The 20,994-nt window shown below is 36.2% G+C and overlaps 1 protein-coding gene across 2 annotated transcripts in view; it reads right to left on the minus strand.

The window, feature by feature from the left end:
- LOC307136842 (uncharacterized protein) overlaps positions 1 to 14,608 on the minus strand; it is a 33,658-nt gene extending 19,050 nt beyond the window's left edge. The window contains exon 1 of one of the 2 annotated variants that reach the window (XR_013817841.1): positions 14,448 to 14,569. The gene's annotated coding sequence lies outside the window, so the exon portion shown is untranslated. Of the gene's footprint in view, positions 1 to 14,447 lie in introns of both variants that reach the window. The other variant, XM_079834159.1, reaches the window with a different exon arrangement.
- Positions 14,609 to 20,994: the final 6,386 nt, after the last annotated feature.

Consider the following 20,994-nt stretch of genomic DNA (forward strand, 5'->3'; position numbering starts at 1 on the left):
AATCATAATGTACTGCCTCATTATAAATATTTTTACATTTTGAACAAATAGTTTCATATAGTGTACATTGATGAATCATGATGGATTCAAGAAGATCACGTGGCTGAAATAAAAGCAAATGCCGCCATTTAGAGGAACATCTGTGGCGCTGCCCAACTATTGCCATAACTACATATCCGCTTGTTACAACCCCAAATCAGAAAAAGTTGGGACAGTATGGAAAAGTGATTTCTAAATTTACTTTGACTTGTATTTCATTGCAGACAATATGAACACAAAATATTTCATGTTTTGTCTGGTCAACTTCATGTCATTTGTAAATATACATCCTTTCCTGTCATTCAGACCTGCAACACATTTCAAAAAAAGTTGGGACAGGAGCAATTTAGGGCTAGTAATGAGGTAAAATGGTTAAATAAGGATGTGATTTGAAACAGGTGATGTCAACAGGTGATTGTAATTATGATTTGGTACAAAAGCAGCATCTAAGAAAGGTCTAATTCTTTAGGAGCAAAGATGGGCCGAGGATCGCCAGTTTGCCAACAAATACGTGAGAAAATTATTGAAATGTTTAAAAACAATGTTCCTCAAAGAAAGATAGGAAGAGATTTGGATATTTCACATTTAACAGTGCATAACATAAATAAAAGATTCAAGGAATCTGGAGGAATTTTAGTGCGTAAAGGACAAGGGCGCAAGCCTAAGCTGAACAACCGTGATCCCTCAGGCGGCACTGCATCAAGAATCGTCATTCATCTATAAGCGATGTCACCACATGGGCTCAGGACTACTTTGGCAAACCTTTGTCAAGTACCACAATACGTAGTTACATCCACAAATGCCAGTTAAAACTGTACTGTGCCAAAAGGAATCCCTATGTTAACAGTGTCCAGAAGCGCCGTCGACTTCTCTGGGCTCTGAGGCATCTGAGATGGACCATCACACAGTGGAAACGTGTACTGTGGTCAGATGAATCAGTATTTCAGGTATTTTTTGGGAGGAATGGACACTGTGTGCTCCGGACCAAAGAAGAAAAGGATCATCCAGACTGTTACCAGCAACAAGTCCAAAAGCCCAGGTCTGTCATGGTATGGGGTTGTGTCAGTGCCCTTGGCAAAGGTAACTTGCACTTCTGTGAAGGCACCATTAATGCTGAAAAGTACATAGAGATTTTGGAGCATAATATGCTGCCTTCAAGAAGACATCTTTTCCAGGGACGTCCATGCATATTTTAACAAGACAATGCAAAACCACATTCTGCACACATTACAAAGTCCTGGCTGTGGAGGAAGAGGGTACGGTTACTTGACTGGCCTGCCTGCAGTCCCGACCTGTCTCCAATAGAGAATGTGTGGCGCATTTTGAAGCACAAAATGTGACAACGAAGACCCCGTACTGTTGCCCACCTTAAGACTTGTTAGCAGGAATTTGGACAAAATTACACCTGAAACACTTCATTAATTGGTGTCTTCAGTCCCTAAACGTCTTTTAAGTGTTGTGAAAAGGAATGGCAACATTACAAAGTGGTAAATGCTTTACTGTCCCAACTTTTTTTGAAATGTTTTGCAGGTCTGAATGACAGGAAAGTATGCATATTTACAAATGACATGAAGTTGACCAGACAAAACATGAAATATTGTGTGTTCATATTGTCTGCAATGAAACACAAGTCAAAGCAAACTTAGAAATCACTTCTTTTTTTTTTATTTGCGTTTTCCATACTGTCCCAACTTTTTCTGATTTGGGGTTGCAAGTTGTGACATGAGGAACGCCGTTTTCTGGGTCCAAGCCTCAACTCGTTTCACTTGAGAATGCCATTGACGGCCATTTATGAGTGCTATTTATTCATATTAAACATCAAACATTTTAAAAAGTTTAATATTTTACTACACAACAGTCTCAGTGCTTACAGTATCTCAGATATTAATATTTTACCGATTTATAAAAGATGAATCTATGTCTGGCCATCTGGAATTTTGGTATGGAGATAAAGGTTATGATTATAACATTTTTGTAGTATCACACCACATTGTGTGTGTATATTAGCACCGTTTATTGTCTTTCTTGTGGTATGAGATTGAGCGTTTGGACCCGGAAGCTCTGCCAAGTGACGTCAGATGTAAAAACCGAATACAGTAGCTCATGTAAGTTATTCAAAGGATTGAGACAACACAACGTTGGCTTAAAACATGAAGAGTTACATTTTATTACTTTTTTAACCACTTTGTTTGTCAAAATACAAGGTAACCACAGTGTAGGAATAATTTTAAACCTTAACTACTATAGCTGTGGTAATTCAACAGTGACATACTTCTCTTCGTCTGCTATAATGATGAAATAAGGTTTAATATTAAGTTCTTACATTGTGACAAACAGTTTGGTTAAAAAAAAAGTAATAAAATTGAACAAGTTGTCGTCTCAATCCTTTAAATATCTTGCATGAGCTTCTCTATATGTAGTTATGGCAATAGTTTGGCAGTGCCACAGATGTTTCTCTAGATGGCGCCATTTGCTTTCATATCAACCTTGTGATCTTGTTGAATCCATTGTGATTCATAAACCTACACAATGTAACTTTTTTTGTTCCAAATGTACGCATATTTACAGTATATAGACCTCCAGGGCCCTAATGTGATTTCCTAAAAGAGTTTGCAGATTTTCTCTCAGACCTATTGGTCACTGTCGATAAAGTAGTGTTGGTGATTTTAATATTCATGTAGATAATACAAACAAAGCGTTAGGGGCTGCGTTCACAGATTTACTAACTTCTTTGGGGTCGAGCAAAATGTCACTAGACCCAACCAAGACAGCACTTCCTGTTATAAAGGCTCTAAAAGCAGCCAGGGCTGAGCATATCCGTGTATACTTGTTATACTATATACTCAATACTAGTTTTACTTGATCTTAGTGCCACATTCGACACCATAGATCACAAAATACTCTTAGATCAACTACAGAAATACACTGGTATTCAGGGACAGGCATAAAAGTTTAGATCATACCTATCAGACCGTTAACATCTTGTCTATTTAAACAGGGAAAATCTGAGATAATGTCTGAATTATGGAGTGCCACAAGGATCTGTGTCAGGCCCTCTGTTATTCTCAATATATGTGCTGACACTTAGTTTGTTGTTTTCCTGCCAAATGCATATGATACAAGTCACAAGTTCTCTATAAGACATATTTTGAACCATGAATAACAAGTTTCTCTATGCATATGTTCAAGGGTTGTGCCGAGTGAAAGCATGAGGTATAGCGTGAACAACCTGTTATTCTGGTAAACAATTAAATTTCACTGTTTAAAGGGATAGTTCACCCAAAAATGAAAATTCTGTCATTTACTCACCCTCAAGTTGTTCCAACCCTCTATGAGTTTCTTTTTTCTGCTGAACACAAAAGAAGATATTTTGAATAATGTTTGTAACCAAGCAGATAGAGCAACCATTGACAACCATAGTAGGGAAAAAATACGATGGTAGTCAATGGTTGCTCTCTCTGCTTTGTTACAAACATTCTTCTAAATATCTTCTTTTGTGTTCAGCAGAATAAAGAAACTCATACAGATTTGGAACAACTGTAGGCTGAGTAAATTATGACAGAATTTTCATTTTTGGGTGAACTATCCCTTTAAACCGGAAAGATGCAGAAAAACTAATCCATGCACTTATCTCAAGTAGACTAGACTATTGTAATGCACTTTTTACAGGTCTCCCTCAAAAATCAATAAACAGACTTCAGCTTATTCAAAATTCAGCAGCTCGGTTACTAACCAGAACCAGAACTAAAAAAGAGAACATATAACACCAGTATTAGCTGCACTGCACTGGCTTCCAATAAAATTTAGAATAGATTTTAAGGTCCTCCTCATCACATACAAAGCTCTTAACGGACACGGACCTAACTATATTGACAGTTCTTTTGTTAATTATATTCCATCAAGAACCCTAAGATCATCTAGGGCAGGTTTATTGGAGGTTAACAGTTATCGACGAAGGAAAATCAGTGATGCAGCCTTTGCAAATTATGCGCCAAAACTATGGAACACGCTACCATCAGATATTAGGAAAGCTAAAAGTAAGCTAAAAACATATTTTTTTATCATGCCATTTAATTAGTTAGGGCTACTCCAAACTATGCTTATAATTAATTATATCCTATTTTTTAGTATTTCCTGTCAGATATGTTCTGTAGTTTTTATTCTTTTAATCATATGTTTTGTATTTTATTCTGTATGTTGCATTTGACCTTTTTTTATTTCTTATTTTTGATGTATATGTTTTTATTGAACATGATTTTTTAATGTAAAGCACTTTGAATTGCATTACAAGCCTGAAAAGTGCTATATAAATAAAGTTTATTATTATTAACATCGTAGGCCTTATTTATCTGAGCTTAAGAACTTAAGAGTGAAAAAGCATTATTTGTGGCTAATTTTGTCAGTTTTAAATAAAATATGAAAAAATTACACTGTTTATCACACTAGTTTGCTTTAATGGTTCACCAGGGAATTTGTTTTGAAATGACAGATATACCATGTGACAGATTTTTATCTAAACATTTTATTTTACAACATTTTCTAAATGTGGTGCTGTAAATTATGATAGTCCTTAGTGACAGAAATAACTAGTTTTAGGTAAATCACATCTGAATGGCAAACTGTTCATTTGTCTCTATGCTAGTGAAAAATTAATGTACTGAAGTGTATTTGAAATACATTTATGCAAGGTGTACTACAAATACATTTACATATTTATGTACTTAATATGAATCCCAATGCAAATGTAATTTTGGGATACTTAAAGGTGGAAAAACTAATTTTTACTTAATGTACTTTAGTTAACCAGAAATAGTGCTAATGTCCAACTTATTATATTTATATCAGCAAGTCTCAAGCATTATGTCAGTAAATATATTAATGGGTTTGTAGCATACTTAGTATGAAATAAATGCATTTTAAATAGATTTTGGTATGGGTTTTTTCCCACCAGAGTATTGTACACACATTCACACATTTAATCGATGTCTGATAACAGCAATCAACCCTTAATTCACTAAAACCATGAATAATTGAGAAGATAATTTGTAAGTGTGATGATCATCTGCTAAATGAGCAACAGCGACCACAATTCACACCTTCAGTCAGTGAAGCCGCTCCCACAGCCGTTCATGAGAGTTTAAATGTTGGGAATGTTCCCATCTTCCCACAGGAGAAGAAGAAGCAAGCAGGAGGAATTACTCCAGGAGAAACTACAGACATACTATTGTAAAGATGGAGTTTGAGGAAGAACCCTGCAGAATAAAAGATGAAGAGACCAGTGTTGGGGGTAGCGTATTTTGTCATTTATGAGCTATGTAATCATTACATTACATTACATTTTCAAGTAACTATTAAAGGAACACATTAATTTTAAAATTTACAACAAAATATCTGAGTTACTTTTTCAAATAAGTAACAAAAAAGTTATTTTGTTCACCCATTTATTGACGGACAGCTCTCTTTTCCCAGTGTTGAGAGAAATCGTAAGTGCAGAGGCTTTGTGTGTAAACATGATGGTTATTGTAGTTCTAGACTAAATGTGAGCAGGCATTTACTCATCTCACTTGCACAAAGATTCAGTATTCCTCAAAATGAATAAAATCAGTCAAATGCTAAATCAGAATAATACGCAAACCTCCAATAATTAAATATGTTGAATAAAACAAAACATTTTATGCATTTAATCTCACTTTATTGATCAGTTTACTTGCTGTTGACCTTCAATGATTCAGTTAAACCATAAGCAAAAATAATTATTTTTGTTTTGTTTTTCTTGGTGAAGTAAGTGTTAAACGGTTTTCTCCTGCATCCTATTCTTCTGTAAATCCAGAATAGCTAAAAGGCTTGTTAGATTTGCGCCATCTACTGTACATTTCCTTCAGCCTGAGGCTTGTTGTATCAATTTTGGTGTGAAAGTTTTCACATTTGCCCAAAAATATAACTTTTTAAAAATAAAAATAGGAAAGCAAACAAGCCCAGCCTAGGTGAGAAAAAGTAACGCAAAAGTAACGTAATGCATTACTTTTCTAAAAAAAAGTAACTAAGTAATGCAATGATTTATCTTTTAAAGTAACTCAATATTGTAATGCAATACTTTTAAAAGTAACTTTTGACAAGACAGAGAAACTAACAGGTTTTGCTTCATTCTCTTTAATGACTGATGAGGAACATTAAGAGGAAAACTTTGATCATTTGGGGCTCTGAATTTATTATTGTTTCTAATTTTTAGACATGATGGAAGTGAATGAAAGTAAAAGGCATCAGTTTCAAAAGAAGATAGAAAATGGAGATGGAAACTCAGTCGTTTCACAGACTAAAAAGAATTTCACCCAAAAACAAGCTGGAAAATCTGGAGACAAAGGATCTTTCACCTGCTCTCAGTGTGGAAAGAGTTTCACAAATAAACCAAACCTTAAGAGACACATGAGGATTCACATGAGGATTCACACTGGAGAGAAACCGTTCACCTGCTCTCAGTGTGGAAAGAGTTTCACATCCAAAAATGGTCTTAAAGATCTGTCTTGATCTATGGAGTGAGATCATTCTGCTGTGATCAGTGTGAGAAAACATTTGTTGTGGCATCAAGCTTAAGGAGACACCTTACAGTTCATTCTGCTGTGAAACCTCACTTTTATTCTTTTGTGGAAAGAGTTTTTCACTGCTGCATCATTTACAAGTGCATGAGAGTATTCATACTGGTGTGAAACCTTATATGTGCTTTGACTGTGGGAAGACCTTCATTACATCCAGCAAATTAAAAACACACCAGAGAATTCACACTGGAGAGAAACCGTGCAAGTGCTCACACTGTGGAAAGAGTTTCTCTCAGTCAGGAAACCTGAAAAGACATGAGAGAGTTCACACTGGAGAGAAGCCGCACCAGTGCTCTTCATGTGGGAAGAGTTTCACCCATTCATCTAGTCTACAGTATCATGAGAAAAAGCACTGCCAGAAGGCGTCTAAATGAGCAAATGTTCATGTTTGGATCCATCACTCACAAATAATACACTTACAAGTAAATAATTTGACATTCAGATTCAGCAAAAGCTCGCATTTAGGAAACCAAAGTGATTCAAGAGGGTCATTTGCTAAAATAAGTAGTGAAGTTTGATCATTTGTCAAAGGACATTTTGGCAGGGTCAGTAATAGTTCATGAAACTAGTGTTGCTGTAAAAGGCTGTGATTTATGAAGAGATGTTTTGTTAAGTTCACATGTTCAAAATATATTCTAGAATTTTTTTTTTTTTTTTTTTTGCATTTAAAGAAATGCTCTGTACATTTTCTGACTAAGAAAAATAAAAAGGAACACATGACATGACTTGATGAATAAACTTGTTTACATGAAATCAAGGGAAACGTCTTAGGTTGCTTGACTGTAAGTAACCCTGTTCTCTGAAAAAACACTGAGGAACACCTTTGTGTGTGACCGGCTGTGCTAACACAACACTTGAACTTTAACCTCTGACGGTGATGTCATTGAAATTTAAATATTTTATAACCACAAATGCTCGTCAAACTAAATGTGGGATGATTACGAAGTTTGTCTGGGACATGTTACCGACACTAAAACTGTTGGGGATCGCCCCACTGAATGCCAGTTCTTTAATGGTGTTAACCACTTCAGCACTCTGATCAGAGAGGAGGAGTCATCAGATTTCGTTTCCACCTTTTAATAGTGCAAGTTTTAACCTTGTACACATGGCAGTATACAACTGTAGGTCGTTTCTGTAGTAAACAAATTAAACAGAAGTAAATAACTAAATGTCAAACTTAAATGTCCACATACTGTTGTGATAAAACAGCAAATTACAAATTAAACAATATTACCAGCTCGCTCAGTCTCTTTAGCAGTATAAGAACAAGGAAATAAACAATATAAAAAGAGCATATAAACCACTTCCGGTACATTACACCATCCTCATTTTGGTATTAAAAGTGTAACAAATATAGAATATCTGAGAATCATAAACATAACTAAACGAGGTAGCCACTATTGGTAAGATAAGCCGCCATTGCCGCTCATAATGCCATTGACGGCCATTTATGAGTGCTATTTATTCATATTAAACATCAAACATTTTAAAAAGTTTAATATTTTACTACACAACAGTCTCAGTGCTTACAGTATCTCAGATATTAATATTTTACCGATTTATAAAAGATGAATCTATGTCTGGCCATCTGGAATTTTGGTATGGAGATAAAGGTTATGATTATAACATTTTTGTAGTATCACACCACATTGTGTGTGTATATTAGCACCGTTTATTGTCTTTCTTGTGGTATGAGATTGAGCGTTTGGACCCGGAAGCTCTGCCAAGTGACGTCAGATGTAAAAACCGAATACAGTAGCTCATGTAAGTTATTCAAAGGATTGAGACAACACAACGTTGGCTTAAAACATGAAGAGTTACATTTTATTACTTTTTTAACCACTTTGTTTGTCAAAATACAAGGTAACCACAGTGTAGGAATAATTTTAAACCTTAACTACTATAGCTGTGGTAATTCAACAGTGACATACTTCTCTTCGTCTGCTATAATGATGAAATAAGGTTTAATATTAAGTTCTTACATTGTGACAAACAGTTTGGTTAAAAAAAAAGTAATAAAATTGAACAAGTTGTCGTCTCAATCCTTTAAATATCTTGCATGAGCTTCTCTATATGTAGTTATGGCAATAGTTTGGCAGTGCCACAGATGTTTCTCTAGATGGCGCCATTTGCTTTCATATCAACCTTGTGATCTTGTTGAATCCATTGTGATTCATAAACCTACACAATGTAACTTTTTTTGTTCCAAATGTACGCATATTTACAGTATATAGACCTCCAGGGCCCTAATGTGATTTCCTAAAAGAGTTTGCAGATTTTCTCTCAGACCTATTGGTCACTGTCGATAAAGTAGTGTTGGTGATTTTAATATTCATGTAGATAATACAAACAAAGCGTTAGGGGCTGCGTTCACAGATTTACTAACTTCTTTGGGGTCGAGCAAAATGTCACTAGACCCAACCAAGACAGCACTTCCTGTTATAAAGGCTCTAAAAGCAGCCAGGGCTGAGCATATCCGTGTATACTTGTTATACTATATACTCAATACTAGTTTTACTTGATCTTAGTGCCACATTCGACACCATAGATCACAAAATACTCTTAGATCAACTACAGAAATACACTGGTATTCAGGGACAGGCATAAAAGTTTAGATCATACCTATCAGACCGTTAACATCTTGTCTATTTAAACAGGGAAAATCTGAGATAATGTCTGAATTATGGAGTGCCACAAGGATCTGTGTCAGGCCCTCTGTTATTCTCAATATATGTGCTGACACTTAGTTTGTTGTTTTCCTGCCAAATGCATATGATACAAGTCACAAGTTCTCTATAAGACATATTTTGAACCATGAATAACAAGTTTCTCTATGCATATGTTCAAGGGTTGTGCCGAGTGAAAGCATGAGGTATAGCGTGAACAACCTGTTATTCTGGTAAACAATTAAATTTCACTGTTTAAAGGGATAGTTCACCCAAAAATGAAAATTCTGTCATTTACTCACCCTCAAGTTGTTCCAACCCTCTATGAGTTTCTTTTTTCTGCTGAACACAAAAGAAGATATTTTGAATAATGTTTGTAACCAAGCAGATAGAGCAACCATTGACAACCATAGTAGGGAAAAAATACGATGGTAGTCAATGGTTGCTCTCTCTGCTTTGTTACAAACATTCTTCTAAATATCTTCTTTTGTGTTCAGCAGAATAAAGAAACTCATACAGATTTGGAACAACTGTAGGCTGAGTAAATTATGACAGAATTTTCATTTTTGGGTGAACTATCCCTTTAAACCGGAAAGATGCAGAAAAACTAATCCATGCACTTATCTCAAGTAGACTAGACTATTGTAATGCACTTTTTACAGGTCTCCCTCAAAAATCAATAAACAGACTTCAGCTTATTCAAAATTCAGCAGCTCGGTTACTAACCAGAACCAGAACTAAAAAAGAGAACATATAACACCAGTATTAGCTGCACTGCACTGGCTTCCAATAAAATTTAGAATAGATTTTAAGGTCCTCCTCATCACATACAAAGCTCTTAACGGACACGGACCTAACTATATTGACAGTTCTTTTGTTAATTATATTCCATCAAGAACCCTAAGATCATCTAGGGCAGGTTTATTGGAGGTTAACAGTTATCGACGAAGGAAAATCAGTGATGCAGCCTTTGCAAATTATGCGCCAAAACTATGGAACACGCTACCATCAGATATTAGGAAAGCTAAAAGTAAGCTAAAAACATATTTTTTTATCATGCCATTTAATTAGTTAGGGCTACTCCAAACTATGCTTATAATTAATTATATCCTATTTTTTAGTATTTCCTGTCAGATATGTTCTGTAGTTTTTATTCTTTTAATCATATGTTTTGTATTTTATTCTGTATGTTGCATTTGACCTTTTTTTATTTCTTATTTTTGATGTATATGTTTTTATTGAACATGATTTTTTAATGTAAAGCACTTTGAATTGCATTACAAGCCTGAAAAGTGCTATATAAATAAAGTTTATTATTATTAACATCGTAGGCCTTATTTATCTGAGCTTAAGAACTTAAGAGTGAAAAAGCATTATTTGTGGCTAATTTTGTCAGTTTTAAATAAAATATGAAAAAATTACACTGTTTATCACACTAGTTTGCTTTAATGGTTCACCAGGGAATTTGTTTTGAAATGACAGATATACCATGTGACAGATTTTTATCTAAACATTTTATTTTACAACATTTTCTAAATGTGGTGCTGTAAATTATGATAGTCCTTAGTGACAGAAATAACTAGTTTTAGGTAAATCACATCTGAATGGCAAACTGTTCATTTGTCTCTATGCTAGTGAAAAATTAATGTACTGAAGTGTATTTGAAATACATTTATGCAAGGTGTACTACAAATACATTTACATATTTATGTACTTAATATGAATCCCAATGCAAATGTAATTTTGGGATACTTAAAGGTGGAAAAACTAATTTTTACTTAATGTACTTTAGTTAACCAGAAATAGTGCTAATGTCCAACTTATTATATTTATATCAGCAAGTCTCAAGCATTATGTCAGTAAATATATTAATGGGTTTGTAGCATACTTAGTATGAAATAAATGCATTTTAAATAGATTTTGGTATGGGTTTTTTCCCACCAGAGTATTGTACACACATTCACACATTTAATCGATGTCTGATAACAGCAATCAACCCTTAATTCACTAAAACCATGAATAATTGAGAAGATAATTTGTAAGTGTGATGATCATCTGCTAAATGAGCAACAGCGACCACAATTCACACCTTCAGTCAGTGAAGCCGCTCCCACAGCCGTTCATGAGAGTTTAAATGTTGGGAATGTTCCCATCTTCCCACAGGAGAAGAAGAAGCAAGCAGGAGGAATTACTCCAGGAGAAACTACAGACATACTATTGTAAAGATGGAGTTTGAGGAAGAACCCTGCAGAATAAAAGATGAAGAGACCAGTGTTGGGGGTAGCGTATTTTGTCATTTATGAGCTATGTAATCATTACATTACATTACATTTTCAAGTAACTATTAAAGGAACACATTAATTTTAAAATTTACAACAAAATATCTGAGTTACTTTTTCAAATAAGTAACAAAAAAGTTATTTTGTTCACCCATTTATTGACGGACAGCTCTCTTTTCCCAGTGTTGAGAGAAATCGTAAGTGCAGAGGCTTTGTGTGTAAACATGATGGTTATTGTAGTTCTAGACTAAATGTGAGCAGGCATTTACTCATCTCACTTGCACAAAGATTCAGTATTCCTCAAAATGAATAAAATCAGTCAAATGCTAAATCAGAATAATACGCAAACCTCCAATAATTAAATATGTTGAATAAAACAAAACATTTTATGCATTTAATCTCACTTTATTGATCAGTTTACTTGCTGTTGACCTTCAATGATTCAGTTAAACCATAAGCAAAAATAATTATTTTTGTTTTGTTTTTCTTGGTGAAGTAAGTGTTAAACGGTTTTCTCCTGCATCCTATTCTTCTGTAAATCCAGAATAGCTAAAAGGCTTGTTAGATTTGCGCCATCTACTGTACATTTCCTTCAGCCTGAGGCTTGTTGTATCAATTTTGGTGTGAAAGTTTTCACATTTGCCCAAAAATATAACTTTTTAAAAATAAAAATAGGAAAGCAAACAAGCCCAGCCTAGGTGAGAAAAAGTAACGCAAAAGTAACGTAATGCATTACTTTTCTAAAAAAAAGTAACTAAGTAATGCAATGATTTATCTTTTAAAGTAACTCAATATTGTAATGCAATACTTTTAAAAGTAACTTTTGACAAGACAGAGAAACTAACAGGTTTTGCTTCATTCTCTTTAATGACTGATGAGGAACATTAAGAGGAAAACTTTGATCATTTGGGGCTCTGAATTTATTATTGTTTCTAATTTTTAGACATGATGGAAGTGAATGAAAGTAAAAGGCATCAGTTTCAAAAGAAGATAGAAAATGGAGATGGAAACTCAGTCGTTTCACAGACTAAAAAGAATTTCACCCAAAAACAAGCTGGAAAATCTGGAGACAAAGGATCTTTCACCTGCTCTCAGTGTGGAAAGAGTTTCACAAATAAACCAAACCTTAAGAGACACATGAGGATTCACATGAGGATTCACACTGGAGAGAAACCGTTCACCTGCTCTCAGTGTGGAAAGAGTTTCACATCCAAAAATGGTCTTAAAGATCTGTCTTGATCTATGGAGTGAGATCATTCTGCTGTGATCAGTGTGAGAAAACATTTGTTGTGGCATCAAGCTTAAGGAGACACCTTACAGTTCATTCTGCTGTGAAACCTCACTTTTATTCTTTTGTGGAAAGAGTTTTTCACTGCTGCATCATTTACAAGTGCATGAGAGTATTCATACTGGTGTGAAACCTTATATGTGCTTTGACTGTGGGAAGACCTTCATTACATCCAGCAAATTAAAAACACACCAGAGAATTCACACTGGAGAGAAACCGTGCAAGTGCTCACACTGTGGAAAGAGTTTCTCTCAGTCAGGAAACCTGAAAAGACATGAGAGAGTTCACACTGGAGAGAAGCCGCACCAGTGCTCTTCATGTGGGAAGAGTTTCACCCATTCATCTAGTCTACAGTATCATGAGAAAAAGCACTGCCAGAAGGCGTCTAAATGAGCAAATGTTCATGTTTGGATCCATCACTCACAAATAATACACTTACAAGTAAATAATTTGACATTCAGATTCAGCAAAAGCTCGCATTTAGGAAACCAAAGTGATTCAAGAGGGTCATTTGCTAAAATAAGTAGTGAAGTTTGATCATTTGTCAAAGGACATTTTGGCAGGGTCAGTAATAGTTCATGAAACTAGTGTTGCTGTAAAAGGCTGTGATTTATGAAGAGATGTTTTGTTAAGTTCACATGTTCAAAATATATTCTAGAATTTTTTTTTTTTTTTTTTTTGCATTTAAAGAAATGCTCTGTACATTTTCTGACTAAGAAAAATAAAAAGGAACACATGACATGACTTGATGAATAAACTTGTTTACATGAAATCAAGGGAAACGTCTTAGGTTGCTTGACTGTAAGTAACCCTGTTCTCTGAAAAAACACTGAGGAACACCTTTGTGTGTGACCGGCTGTGCTAACACAACACTTGAACTTTAACCTCTGACGGTGATGTCATTGAAATTTAAATATTTTATAACCACAAATGCTCATCAAACTAAATGTGGGATGATTACGAAGTTTGTCTGGGACATGTTACCGACACTAAAACTGTTGGGGATCGCCCCACTGAATGCCAGTTCTTTAATGGTGTTAACCACTTCAGCACTCTGATCAGAGAGGAGGAGTCATCAGATTTCGTTTCCACCTTTTAATAGTGCAAGTTTTAACCTTGTACACATGGCAGTATACAACTGTAGGTCGTTTCTGTAGTAAACAAATTAAACAGAAGTAAATAACTAAATGTCAAACTTAAATGTCCACATACTGTTGTGATAAAACAGCAAATTACAAATTAAACAATATTACCAGCTCGCTCAGTCTCTTTAGCAGTATAAGAACAAGGAAATAAACAATATAAAAAGAGCATATAAACCACTTCCGGTACATTACACCATCCTCATTTTGGTATTAAAAGTGTAACAAATATAGAATATCTGAGAATCATAAACATAACTAAACGAGGTAGCCACTATTGGTAAGATAAGCCGCGATGCTAGCGGCACCTTTCACGTGGGTTTCCCATGGCGAACTATTCATTAAGATCGCGAAACACCCGCGACTAACAGGCTTAATGCCAGAGACAGTCTCAGCAGTATAAACATCCATTACAACCATAAAGTCATAGATAAACTTACTGCATCAATAACTTTGTCTTGCACTCAGAGATGCTGCACGGGTGAAAACTGCGTCATATTCTGACAGCTCCGTAAACGTAACAACTGTTGCCAACAAATTTTCAGGGGAAGTTGCTAAAAGGCAGATCGAGTTGTTGCTAAAAGTTGCGAAATGACGTTGTGACGTCATTGGGCTATGAAGTCATTACGTATTCGCAAGGCAAAAGGCTTGTTTTAGATGCGCCTCGCCTCGCCTGCAGTTCAGCCGAAACTAGGCGGCTACAGTGAGGGGAGGAGTGAAAAAAGTGCAGGCAAGCCGGACAGTTCTCTCTTCTCGAAGTGGATCCGACACCTGCGAGATCAAAGGCGGATATCGCGGGATTCACACTCGTGCGCTTTGTTGCTGAAAAACTGGATGTAATTTACGTTCTGATACTTTTATATGAAAATAAATATTATGAACAAGACACCCAAAGTTTTTATTATTTATTTCCATTCGAAAGACGTGTTTATCAATCATTTTTACTTTAATTAGGCCTACATACATGTTTGTATATATATATTTTTTTTTATAAATATGACAACAATCACATAACCCACAGAGAGATCGCCTTTGTTAGAGAGTTTGGGAATATTCACACATAAAAACATGATATATCAGAGTTTTAAAATCAAACATTTTTAAAAAGAACCATACATCACGGTTGTTTAAACCAATAAGCATTAAGCTGTGTCGTCAGCAAGTCGTTTCCCATCATGCTTTTGCTCAGCGCAGTCTGTGGAGAGCAACTGCGCTCAACTGCAGAATCCGACACATCCGCCTTTCGCTCGCGAGAGTTTTTTGACATACGTCGGCATGACATCAGAGCAAGGCGGACCGCCCTCGGACACTTTTCTAACCCGCATGCATCTCGCGCTGATCACCAGTGATCGGTTCTGCGCAGATTTTGCTCATCTCAAACAAGCCTATTAATCGCTCATTTGGAACGCCCTGCAACGTCATCAAAGAAAGGCAACGACGGGTGCAGATTATGATATAACATAAATTAATATTGTACTTTACTTTACTTTCAAATTGAAAACCATATAATAAACATATACATTTACAAAACACACAGTATAGGCTATCTAAAACATATAATCAAAACACTGTCCATTAGTTTTATCAGTTTACTTATAAGTTACCTGTATTGACTATGAACAGATTTGAAGCTGCACCTGTCATTCAATATGAAAATACTTTGATTTGGTTAACTATGTATAAATGTAGGCTATTCTTAATCAATGGTCTTTGTAGCGGTATCATCTCGTGCGCTTTCTTTCCCAAGTGCAGCTGCACAGTAAACATTCCTGAGGTAAATAAAGTAAAATATAAAAAATGACAGCCCTCAGGTGCTTCTCAACAGTTTTAATTTGTTTACATATTCATAAAATATAATATACAAATGTAACAGTAATTGCCATAACCATTCATAAATACTCTAGTTTTTATAATAAGTATGAATATTCGAATGCATATGTAAACTCCTCAATCGCAGAGCTGTTTAAAAACTCTTCAAACCAACGGCTCTGCACCATCATTAGTTCAGGTTCAGACAGGTGATGCATGCGACGCGCAAAGACATTTGGGTGATTTTCGCTCTCCACTTCCTGTGAAGTGATGTATCGATGTTCCCTTCTTCCCTGCGCCGTTTGCAGTACCCTTCGGACTGAATTTGTTCGCTCCCTTTGGATTGGAATCTCACTTAAGATGGCGGAATACCCTATGAAGTCCACTTCGCAGTCCACTTACGGTCGAATGGAACGTACCCTACGCCATTATGTAACACGTAGATATTATTTGAAATGCTAATTTAGATTTGTTTGTAAAATAAATTAAAGCAATGTGTTAGTTAATATGTATGGATCGAGCCCCACATGACGTGCAAGAAAAAAATATAAATTGTGCACAAAATTTACAAATTTGTTCCCTCGATTTGTTAAAAACACAGCAATCTTAAGGAATTATGAATGAACCGCGTGGCCTATTGAGCTAGCTTGTACGTGTGTTGTTTGGGTTAGAGTCACTTTCCAGAAGTTGCTAAAAGTTGCCAAATAAATTAAAAAAATTGCTAAGGTGCTTTTAGAAAAAAATGTTGCTAAGGTGGTCTGAAAAGTTGCTAAATCTAGCAACAAAATTGCTAAGTTGGCAACACTGAACGTAACAGAGAACGCATCACTTATGCCAAAACCGTATTCACTATAAATTGCGTAGTACATTCTTTCCATATGGATTAAGTATTTTGCATAATACACCCTGCTTAGATATAAAATACAGCGGGATACATAATATTGAAAGCCATATAATTAAAGAATTCACAACAAAAACATAACCTGAAACTGTTATATAATGTCTATCTAAGTTAATAAAAACATTTGTATTCTAGCTTTCAGCTGATAAAAATACTTTGTTCTTTAGTCCCTTCCAGAAAACACCATTACATCACAATGTAACATAACATGTCTTTATTTTACATGTCATTTAAATTCAACATCACTGAGTCCAAAGGCAGCAGGCATCATGCAGATAACTATTTTTGAAAAATCCAACAAAATAAATAATGAACAAATTAAATATAAAACAACATGAAATTAGTTAATTGACAGTCTTGGATAAAAATGTATATTATATATTAAGAATAGAACCAATTTACTGAATTATCCAGTAGTTTTCTGACAGGGGACACATGGAACGAATCACCACTACAAATTTTGATTGACAGTCGTCACAACCTACTAGTGACCGTATTTACTCCTTTCTTATTAACCATTGGATAGGATTTAAAAACGGCTGTTGTAAGGCAGGATGCTACTTCTTACTAGTGATGGGAAGTATGGTTCTTTTCTGCGAACCGGTTCTTTCGGACAGTTCGTTTCAATGAACCGGATAAAAAAAAAACGGTTCATTAGTTCTTTCGCGCTCAAACGTAATGACGTAATTTCGCGATGACGTAATTTACATTTAGTCATTTAGCAGACGCTTTTATCCAAAGCGACTTACAAATGAGATCAATAGAAGCAACTAGAACAGTCAAGGGCAACAGTATGCAAGTGCTGTAGCAAGTCTCAGTTAATCTAACATAGAACACACAGGACAGAACTTTTTTTTTTTTTTTTTTTATAAATTAGACAGACAGAAAATGAATAGAATGTTAAGTGCTATTCTTGATTATAGATGTTTTTTGAAAAGGGCTACAGACTCGGCCGCTCGAATTGAGATAGGCAGGTCATTCCACCAGGTGGGGGCGGTCCAGGAAAAGGTCCGTGAGAGCGATTTCATGCCTCTCTGGTATGGCACCACAAGGCGTCGTTCACTGGCAGAACGTAAGCTCCTGGAGGGTGTGTAAGTCTGAATAAGCGAGTTTAGGTATATTGGTGCAGAGCCAGTGGTTGCTTTGTTGGCGAGCACCAGTGCCTTGAATTTGATGCGAGCAGCTATTGGCAGCCAGTGCAGACTGATGAAGAGAGGCGTGACGTGCGCTCTCTTCGGCTCGTTAAAGACCACCCTCACCGCTGCATTCTGGATCAGTTGCAAGGGTTTGATAGTGCATGCTGGAAGGCCCGCTAGAAGAGCATTACAGTAGTCCAGTCTGGAGAGAACAAGAGCTTGGACCAGAAGTTGTGTGGCCTGCTCTGAAAGGAAGGGTCTAATCTTCCTAATGTTGTATAACGCAAATCTGCAGGACCGGGTTATTGCAGTAATGTGGTCAGTGAATTTTAGCTGATCATCAATCACAACTCCAAGGTTCCTGGCTGTCCTGGACGGAGTAATGGTTGATGATCCTAGCTGAATGGAGAGATTGTGATGAAGTGCTGGGTTGGCTGAGACCACAAGCAGTTCTGTCTTTGCAAGATTGAGTTGCAGGTGATGTTCCTTCATCCAGCCAGAAATGTCTGTTAGGCAGGCAGCGATACGAACACCAACCATGGGATCATCTGGTTGAAATGAGAAGTAGAGTTGAGTGTCGTCGGCATAGCAGTGATAGGAAAAGCCATGTTTCTGAATGACAAATCCCAGTGATGACATGTAGATGGAGAAGAGAAGTGGTCCAAGCACTGAGCCCTGGGGAACTCCAGTAGCTAGATGATGTGACTTAGACACTTCACCTCTCCATGACACCCTGAAGGACCTACCTGAGAGGTAAGACTTGAGCTACTGGAGAGCAGTTCCTGAGATGCCCATCTTCATGAGAGTTGACAGGAGGATCTGGTGGTTAACTGTGTCAAAAGCAGCAGACAAATCCAGTAAGATAAGTACTGTGGATTTGGAGGCTGCTCTTGCCTGTCTCAGTGCCTCCGTAACCAAGAGCAGGGCAGTTTCAGTTGAGTGGCCACTTTACGTCAAGTAATTACGTCAACTCTATTGCGGGCTGGAAAAACGAACACTTTATACATTAAAAATATAAAGTCAGTAATCATAACATCAGTCAGATAAAATATCATCATAATCTGATAAGTTTATTACAATTAAGTTTTACATCTAAAGCATCCAAACACACGCAGTGATGCAAACGATCTTTACAGTTATAAAATCAATAAATCAGTCTTCATCAGTGCAGAAACCATGATCCACTTACTATTTTTTTGTAATTAAATAAATACGGTTCGCCAGATTTTCCCCTCATTCATGTCCTCGGAGTCGTTTCACAGACACGCACTCATATCAGCTGTTGTTCGTTCGGTTCAGAGAGACACGCCGTGCAGTCAGTCAGTCGTTCGACGCAAGCTCAGTCAGCATCAGCTCATCGGTTCTCAAATCGGACATGTCCGAAATAAACAGTTCTCGGTTCAGTGTACTGCTGATCCGAAAACCGCTGCAACCGGTTGCAACCGATTCTTGACTCGAGAACGAAATGGAGATTCAAGAACCGCGAGAGCGAAAGGAGTCGCTTGCTTCGCCTTCGCTGTAGTTTGATTAGGCTACTTCATTTTTATCTTTATATCACCTTGTTTACAAAGTAATACAATGGAGTCCTAACAAAGTTAGGCAGATTGTTTTTCTGAATTCAAACCTACCCTTACGTTCAAGCTTCATATAGTAACTTAACCTCTGTTTAAAACTGCCCTTGCACTTTGTTTTTGCTATTATTATTATTTAATATTCTTGATAAAGCACAATAACTTTTTTCATTTACAAACAACAAGCAATACCTGTTAAATATAGTGTGTAAGACAATTAATGTGTAAGTGCACTTTTCCAACATTGTTCTTTTAAAATGTGTGTATTATTTGAACACTTTAATACATTTTTATTAAAACATTGTTTATTAAATACTAACCCAATTTGTGAATGTGTCCTCATTAACTATAATTACATTAATCCTTTAAATAAATAAATACTTAAATCACAAATAGTCAATCACATGCTCATACAGTGATAAGACAATAATGAACTTGAAAATGATGAAAACATATTTCCACTATGTTTTATATTATAACACGTCTCGATGTTCAAAAAAACTTGCTTTTCGTTCTCTTGAAAAATTACACGCATGCTCAGTCAGTATCAGCTCATCGGTTCTCAAATCGGACATAAACAGTCCGAAATAAACAGTTCTCAGTTAGTGTACTGGTGATTTCGAAAACCGCTGCAACCGATTCTTGACTCGAGAACGAGAACTGCGACAGACCGGTCCGCGTACGTTCTCGATTCAGTGTACTGTTGATCCGAAAACCGATGCAACTGGTTGCAACCGATTCTTGGCTCGAGAACGAGAACTGTGACAGGCCGTGTAGGCTACGCTCGTTCGTGTACGCTGCACGCATGCTCAGTATCATCAGCTTCTGCTCGCTGACGTGCTCGTCATCATTAGTTCTCTCTTACAGTAGGTTAAGTGTATTGTTGGAGTCACTGAATAACTCCAGGATGTTGGTTTATTTCGAGTCAGAGGGACAGTCAGACACATCAAAAAGTGATTAACTTTATAAATTTGTGGATTAGTGCTTACTAGAGATGCGAACTGTTTCGAACGATTCAGTCCGATTTGGTGAACTGGTTCGACCGGTTCACTAAAAAGAACCGGTTCAAAAGAACGATTCGTCCGCGAACCGGACATCACTACTTCTGACTAATCGCTGTTAAATATAGTTGAAAACTACGCTGCAAAAAGATTTAATAAAATGCTTTCTTAAAAAGGCAAAAGAACGCATGCATGTTTTCTTAATATGATAACAGACTGATGAATAGGCGGAACATTTCTCAATATGCGACATGCGGGACAATGGGTGAAAATGTACAGCGCAAAGCGGGACGGGTGGTCACACTATCTGCGATGCGTGTCCACAACTTCACGCATTACATAGTCAGATAAGATAAGACCCTTATTTCTTGGATGACATGGGTGTAAATTATCATGGAATTTTAATTCTGGAGTGAACTAATCCTTTAAGCGCCAAAAGTTATAGTGTATCTTTAACTGATTTAATTGTGTTTATCAGACTGTGATTTTATTTTTATTAGGAGAAATCTAAATCAGACAACTTGCTCAATGCAAAGTTCTGGAGTTTTTAAGGTAAATCTTGAAATATC

Source organism: Gobio gobio (genome assembly GCF_949357685.1).
Source record: "Gobio gobio genome assembly, chromosome: 14".
Lineage (NCBI taxonomy): Eukaryota > Metazoa > Chordata > Actinopteri > Cypriniformes > Gobionidae > Gobio > Gobio gobio.